This window comes from Clarias gariepinus, chromosome 17, assembly GCF_024256425.1.
Source record: "Clarias gariepinus isolate MV-2021 ecotype Netherlands chromosome 17, CGAR_prim_01v2, whole genome shotgun sequence".
NCBI classification, from domain to species: Eukaryota; Metazoa; Chordata; class Actinopteri; order Siluriformes; family Clariidae; genus Clarias; species Clarias gariepinus.
In genome coordinates, this window is record NC_071116.1 from 24,358,391 (window position 1) to 24,367,425 (window position 9,035).

Below are 9,035 nucleotides of genomic sequence, written 5' to 3' on the forward strand. Positions count from 1 at the left end.
TGATTTGAGCCATATGATTTTGATGTCATGCATGTCACATGTGTCTGGTGAGAGACTTCCACAACATGTGCTTCACTTGTCACTCGTTTCCAGTGAAGCACTTCCACAACAGCCACTCTCCACCACTAGACTGCCGAAGATAGTAACCATATATCATGGAAACTGCCTAACTCAAATGATAAAGAAATTCTTTGATCTAGCAGTGCTTAAACAACCCTTGATTATAAAAAGATTACTTCCTGACAATACAGAGGAAAATGATGCTGGTTTAGGTGCTGTTAGAGATGTGTATTGTTCTTTTTGGCAGGAATTTTATGATCGGTGTACAGAAGGCACAACAGTAATAGTCCCTTTCATTAGGGGACCAGAGAATCCTGGTGAAAGGTTACCAACATGTCAATACCTACCAATCAAGTTAGCTCTTCCCCTTATGGAAGCAATCTTGTATGGATCAGTGTTCAGTAACTTACTTGAAACCTTCATGCATTTCGTAAATTGCCAAGATCATGATATCCTTTGGAGGGCTCTCAAAGATTTTTGCACTGTTGATACTGATGAGCTACTATAGGTCTTAGACAACTATAAATGCCGAAAAAGAATTGCAGCTAAAACACTCAAAGACATCCTGATGGAGATTGCACACAACGAGCTTGTGCAAAAGCCAATGTATGTGATAGACTGCTGGAAGGGGGTAATGCAGCCAAATATCACCATTACCCACTATGAGCTTTTAAAGATGTATGACAACCTTAAACCATCTCCTAAGAAAGTACTGGGACTCCTTCAGTTTCCTGTGATTTCGCCAAAGCAAAGAGAGGTTCAGAACCACCTTAAAAGGTACATCAGGAAGTCAGATGAGGAGAAACTTGGCAAGTTTCTAAGGTTTACCACAGGAAGTGATGTGGTCACTTCTGACAGAATTGAGATCATGATTACAAACATGTCTGAATTCACAAGAAGGCCTGTTGGACACACATGTGGAAGGGTTCTAGAGATGGCTGACTGCTATGAGAGCTTCCCAGACTTCCGGTCTGAATTCAATTCAGTGTTGGAAAGCAACATATGTATTATGGACATTGTGTAGCTCATGTTTAGCTCTTGTGCGCTCTCATTTGCCCTTGTTTGTTTTAGAGATAATTTTATAGGCAATTACATTTAGTTTGAACTTTTAATCTGTGTAATTTTTTTGGTGGTGTTTATAAACAGCACATATTTTTCTTTCAAACAAACCAAAAGTTGAAACTGCCACAACAAAAAAAGTTTTGTTATACTGTGAAAATAATTGACCAATTTAGTTTTAAGTTTTACTTCTTTAAATATTTAGTTTTTCTAGCGTCTGAATGTACTTATGTACTGCACTGTTTTCTCTTGCAGAACTGTATTCATGGAAATAGGTTTATGTATTGTTTATAGTACATTTACTTTTCAGCCCGAACAATTATTACTTACCCAGACTGCTGTATATATGCTTTTATTAGCATAAAAAAGGCACACTTTTCATTAGGTTCAATAAATGCTTATTGGAAATTAGCTGCAGTAAAATATGTTTTGTTAAATGAAAACTATTTTGTATAATGCAGGTCACTTAAAACAACACTATACATAAACTTATAGTTATACCTGATCTGTCGTGAAGGGTAGGTGTGTTACATTTTGTGACAAGGCTGGGCAATACCTCACTTATACTTGCGGGTGTGTTTTAATAACAGTTTTTGAGGTGGAATTAGACCAAACTACATGAGATTTGAATAATGTCTCTGCTATATAATCAGAATTTTGCAATAATTTCATAACCATTGTTAGGTCTACTTTATTATTTATAAATGTATTAGGCTAAAGAAACCAGTTTGAATTATTATTATACATTAAGACACCAGTAACACCATGTACTAATGAGTACACAGCAGAGCAACTGATAAATGTGGACAACTACAGCCTATCTTTAGATATTTTCAAGTATCAGTGTTCTTAGTGAGGTGTATAGCTCTGCAGCTTCAAAAGCATCTGTCGGATCATCCCATCCATTCTCCTGCATTAGTAAGACACAGACATCGACAGTCTCATCACAAGGTTGCTGACTCTTGGGTGTACACTCTCCCTTGCACACATCCACTTCCTCAAGGTCCACTGTTTTGAGCTTGTCCTCTGCATCATATAATGGGGGACTGTATATATGAGGACTGGACGACCTCTGTGCACATGTTGGCCTGGTCTAGGTCGGATCTTGTGGGTATTTCATGTCCGCACCATTTCATCCAGTTCCTCCTGCAAAAATGTACATTACAGGACAAACATTATTTAACTTTAAGTAAGTTAGAAAGCTAGCCCATAAAGAATTGATATTTTATGTCACTTTTTTATTCTATCACATGACTCAAACTAGAGCGGAGCCAATGAGCATTCAGTCCGGTCCGAAAACGGACATCTTCTTCCTGTCTGTGAAGCACTGTGTGCCTATCGCGAAACGCACACAGCACAGACGACACAAGAAACGTGGGCACTCAATCCAGCTTTCTCTGTTGACCCTGTTAATTTAAAACTACTAGAATATAATAGAGGTAACACTACCTGACCCTGGTGATGCATTATAGTATGTTTTTAAACATTTAGAAGAAAATTTGCAGAAAAAAGTACAAACTAAATACATAAAAGTTTAATGATTTCTGTGGCTTCCAAATAAAAAGCAGGTACTCTGTTATCTGCGCAAAATTATTTACAGTGGTGTGAAAAACTATTTGCCCCTTCCTGATTTCTTATTCTTTTGCATGTTTGTCACACAAAATGTTTTTGATCATCAAACACATTTAACTATTATTTAAAGATAACACAAGTAAACACATAATGCAGTTTTTAAATGATGTTTTTTATTATTTAGGGAAAAAAACAAAAACAAACCTACATGGCCCTGTGTAAAAAAGTAATTGCCCCCTGAACCTAATAACTGGTTGGGCCCCCCTTAGCAGCAATAACTGCAATCAAGCGTTTGCGATAACTTGCAAGTCTTTTACAGCGCTCTGGAGGAATTTTGGCCCACTCATCTTTGCAGAATTGTTGTAATTCAGCTTTATTTGAGGGTTTTCTAGCATGAACACAACATCTCAATAGGATTCAGGTCAGGACTTTGACTAGGCCACTCCAAAGTCTTCATTTTGTTTTTCTTCAGCCATTCAGAGGTGGATTTGCTGGTGTGTTTTGGGTCATTGTCCTGCTGCAGCACCCAAGATCGCTTCAGCTTGAGTTGACGAACAGATGGCCGGACATTCTCCTTCAGGATTTTTTTGGTAGACAGTAGAATTCATGGTTCCATCTATCACAGCAAGCCTTCCAGGTCCTGAAGCAGCAAAACAACCCCAGACCATCACACTACCACCACCATATTTTACTGTTGGTATGATGTTCTTTTTCTGAAATGCTGTGTTACTTTTACGCCAGATGTAACGGGCCACGCACCTTCCAAAAAGTTCAACTTTTGTCTCGTCGGTCCACAAGGTATTTTCCCAAAAGTCTTGGCAATCATTAAGATGTTTTTTAGCAAAATTGAGACGACCCTTAATGTTCTTCTTGCTTAAAAGTGGTTTGCGCCTTGGAAATCTGCCATGCAGGCCGTTTTTGCCAAGGCACTTTCTTATGGTGGAGTCGTGAACACTGATCTTAATTGAGGCAAGTGAGGCCTGCAGTTCTTTAGATGTTGTCCTGGCGTCTTTTGTGGCCTCTCGAGTGAGTTGTCTCTGCGCTCTTGGGGTAATTTTGGTCGGCCGGCCACTCCTGGGAAGGTTCATCACTGTTCCATGTTTTTGCCATTTGTGAATAATGGCTCTCACTGTGGTTTGCTGGAGTCCCAATTCTTTAGAAATGGCTTTATAACCTTTACCAGACTGATAGATCTCAATTACTTTTGTTCTCATTTGTTCCTGAATTTCTTTGGATCTTGGCATGATGTCTAGCTTTTGAGGTGCTTTTGGTCTACTTCTCTGTGTCAGGTAGCTCCTATTTAAGTGATTTCTTAATTGAAACAGGTGTGGCAGTAATCAGGCCAGGGGGTGACTACAGAAATTGAACTCAGGTGTGATAAACCCCAGTTAAGTTATTTTTTAACAAGGGGGGCAATCACTTTTTTACACAGGGCCATGTAGATTTTGAGTTTTTTTTCTCTCTTAATAACGTAAACCTTCATTTAAAAACTGCATTTTGTGTTCAATTATGTTATCTTTGACTAATAGTTAACGGTTTTTGATGAGCAGAAACATTTAAGTGTGACAAACATGCAAAAGAATAAGAAATCAGGAAAGGGGCAAATAGTTTTTCACACCACTGTATATATATATATATATATATATATATATATATATATATATATATATATATATACCCAAATATAATATATATATATCTTTTGTTTGGTGTTACATACTGGTGCCCTGTTTGAGGATCTTGCTTTGTGTGTTTTTTGTGTATTGCAGCTAAATGAGTAGGATGGATTCGGATAGTGCTAATATACGGAATGGTAATATGGCCGACCCAGATGTGTTTAGGCAAGTACATGCTGAGGGCGATGTGGATTATTCACTAGGCTCGTTTGATTAGTTTGTTGAATATATCTGATGAACATGATGAAGATAATAATGTTGATGCTAAAATGAGTGGTGTGAAAATGTTGCAGGCAGAGGTGTCTCAGCTCAGGGTGGCTTTATTGGCTCTTACAGAAAAGGTTAATACTGTAGAGCGTGATTTTAAAGATTCAACTAATAGTCCCTTGAATAGGGAAACCAGTTTTCTGCAGTCCATAGACGCTAGCTTGATGGGGATAAAAGGTTACTTTAAAAAGGCCCTGGAAAAACTGCTGGTTTACCCCAAGATGTAATCGTCAGCACCTAATATCTATAAACATTTCACCACAGCAAGAAACATCAGAGTCAGCTCCTGAGCAGGCTCCTATGCCAACTCCTATGGTACTGACAGTGTAGGCAGAATAATCCTCTAAGGTCTGGTGAAACAAAAGTAGTCTACCCTTTGTTCTCTAGAAACTGAAGGATAATGAGGGATGGGAGATTTGTATGGGCTACGATGGACTGTTAAAGTAAATAAAAGTTTGTGTGAGTTATCAAAGAGTGTCATCCTTCTGTTTACCTGTTAAAGGAACATGACAGCTAAAAAACACAAGGTAAAGCAGGGTCTTTTATGAGGAGCCCTAGTAGTAACTTGCATACTTAGAGTATAGGGCTGTCTGCTCTGAACATCCTCCTGTTTCTTTTGTTTTTTTTGGCAAATCCTGACTGTCTAATAGGTAGATTTAAACAGTATGCTGTAAGTACGCAGTTCCTAATAATGCATACACCCAGGCAACATTATGCAAGCATAATTCAGACTCAAAAAGCAGAACGCAAACTGGAAGTGCAAGAACGGGGAAACAAGAAAGATGACTATAGTAAGAAAAGGCAGATGTTGAGACAAACACCAAAACAAAACAATGTTACCCATGACTACGTAAACAAAACATGACAGGAATTAAGAGTAAGCATATAAAGATGTGCTAATTATATACAGATACTATGGCACCATATTACATGGCTTAGTTGTAAGTGTGTGTCTAGTTAACAGTGGATCCTGGGTTCAAATCCAAGCATCACCTTAAAAGCGGTAGTGGTGCCACCACCACCACCGCTTCTAAGGTGATGCTCCAGTGTGGTGCTGTATCCTGGCTGACCCCCGCCCACTGACAAAAAGATGGGATATGCTAAGAATAAAGAATTTTACTGGTCATTTATGTATATGTGGTAAATAAAGGCAGAACTTAAATACTATGGGCACCATTATTGGCAGTGTGCAATAGCTTACGTGACATGAAATCATCATGTTACTACATGCAACAATATTGTGTGCCTTTAACTGTATGGCAACAATATATGGATATGACAGTCATTTCCATTGCATTTACAGCATTTTGCAGACACCCTTCTGGAATTACATTTTATCTTATTGTACATCTGAGAGTTAAGGGCCTTGCTCAAGGGCCTAATAGTGGGGGTTAGAACCTGTGACCTTTTGATCAGTAGTCAAATGACTTAACGACTGAGTAACCCCTGCCTCAGTGTAGTCTAGTGTTCACATAGTTTTGGTTATATACAGTAGTCTATGAAATAAACGCTTTCCATGCTAACCATCATATGACTTGTATAGGAAAAATGAAACAAAGGTTTAAAAAAAAAAAAGACATTGAAAATCTGTTACCAGTCTGGCAAGTTAAAAAATATCTTCAATGCAAAGGCATGTGGATTTTCAGGTGTCAGGAACAAATAAGTGAAGTTTAAAGCTGAGTCCATTTAGGCTACTAGCTTATATTCAGTGAGATACACCTCTGCTGGCTGGAAATAAGGTAAGCTGTAAAACTGAGATTTCATAATATTGTGATTTGATTTGTATTAGCAGTTGTAATAAATGATTAATCAACATTATTTAGAGAGGGTAGAAAGTATTTGCACTTCTAATTTTTGCTGAATTTGTATTATATTATAAATATATTATTATATTAGTTTTATTTATTACTAAAGTATAAATAAAGGCATTAATTCTGAATTAAAGAAATCGTTAACTGTGAAATGTAATATTGTGCAATCTAAAATAGTAAGGTGATATGAACAACAAACGACTAAAAGACAAACAATATAAACATTTAATTTATAAAATTTCTAATAAAAACATGCCAGTTAAATCCAGTGCCATTTAGCATAAGTAATTATAATACAAAATATAACAAATCTTAAATCTGTGTATCTTAAATCTGTGCCTTAGATTATTTGACATATGAATTAATACTTTGATATTAATTCCATCTTAATTACAGCCCAAATCCTGAAGGTGTGCAGACACCTAGTGTGTTGATCTTGTAGTTTTGGAAAGCGACATACCTCAACAGTCATAAAAACTGAATTTTCACTGTAAATAGTAACAGTTGTGGGCTTCATATCTGACATATATTCATATCTGCATGTCTAATAATAATAATAATAATAATAATAATAATAATAATTAGTAATAATAGTAATTATAAAGTAATAATAATAATTAAAAATAAGTCTTAATAAAAAATATTAATTTTAGTTAATTTAGAACCTAAGACATAGTGTGTGCACTATATAACAGCAGCTTTCTGTATGACAGAGATACAAACTTACAGTGGTGAGAAAACATGCTCTTTCATTCCCTTATTTCTACCATCAGTATAACTGTACTGACTAGTAATAAGCTGTTAAAGAAAAGTGCTTTGTGTGTGATTATAATGTCCGTATACTGTCTTTTGTGCGTTTGTGGATGAGAAGAGAGTGAGGTGGGTGGTGGGTGTCCCCTGAGGATATCCTAAGGATATGCTTATTTCCCGCAGCGTTGTGTGTGTATAAAGTGTTTATGGAGAGGAGATAGGTAGGCCTGGATGAGGCCTTTTCACTGTAGCAACTGTGATTTTGGTTCAGCCTAGGTTTTTTATCACACAGAGGCCCAGAAATCATGGACTTCTTTCTGAAGTCCATGATTATTTCTTTGGTCTTGACTATGTTAAGGATGAGTTTTGTTTTCTTCTTCATAGAAATGGATGTTTTTGACCAGTTTCCTGTAACCGGACTCATTCCCATGCTTGATAAGGCCCTGAATAGTTGTATAATCTTCTTATTTAATGATAAGTGTTGTCCTGGGTGATGACTCAGTCATAGTGCCAGTGTCCAGGGTGCCGAGTTTTGGGCTCAGGCATCAGCCCTGTGGTGTTCATGTGCTCACAATCATAAGCTTGGATCTCGTCTCCCAATCTCATATTTTCTCTTTGCTTATGAGAAAGTTCAGAATCCAATTACAGTGGTAAATCGGCATACGACACTGACCAATGCTACACAATGCCTGGCATGTATTTAAAGAAAAAGTTCTTGACAGATCATATCAGGTTATGACTTATTTGACCATAACAGGTTTTTTCACATAGCTTTTAAGGTATTTGTTTTGGAATAATAGTTCTTTGTTTGTCAGATTGCCTGGAGGCTTCAAATGTCAATTTATGTAAAAATGTTAATCCATGCCAATTCATGTAAAAATGTTAATCCATGACAAATGATGTAAAAATGTTAATAGGATTCATGCACCAATTGGATTTTTTTTTAAAGACACTTATTAAATTAATTACGGCCATTACTTTATTTTTTCCCCATTGCTTACCACGTTTGTTTTAGATCATGTGTATGAACACTGATATGATTCAGAACTATTTTTATACATAAACACTGCTCTTGCAAAAAAAAAAAAATGCACATAACTAAGATAACAATACAAGTGTACAGAAGTAAGATTACAAGTAAGATAACAAGAAAACCCACATTTATTTATGTTTAAACCATGTTTATATTCAAGACATAGTTTCATAAGCAAAAAGGCGTTAATCTGGTAATTTTATAGGATCATGTGTTACAATTACTGAATGTTCTCAGGACTAACTGCAGTGGGCTCTCAGCCTTTATTCACAAAAGATTTATCACGTCCTGGTTTGACTTGGAAGCCCCGCATATAATAATAAAATTAGCACCTAAAAGTGCTAATATCTTATCAACTGCTTAATCTAAAATCTTAATATATTTGCCATTTAATTCTTTGGAAACTTGATTTGAAGTCATGTATGTGTATTCTTCTATATAAATTGGCAACCATTGACAATAAAGAAAAAAGCCAAAAATTATGTAAAGTTATATTATTGTATAGTGCTACTTTGTATTACCACAAATTAAACACAATAGTTTAATCTAATTATCTGCCACTATTTAGTGACCCCTCAGTAGCTGTTATCTGTATTAGTAAATTTAATTTGCGGATCCGGACAAGCTGCTTTCAACTACTCATTTGAACACGAGTCTATATATTTAATATTTTAATATATATTTAATATTTTAAATATGTAAATTTCCCAATACTACAGTAGATGTCTTGCCATGTCAGTGCATGTGTAACGGGTGTGCTGTGTGGGTTTTGAGGAAGGCATATATGCAGAGGTGATCATTGGTGAA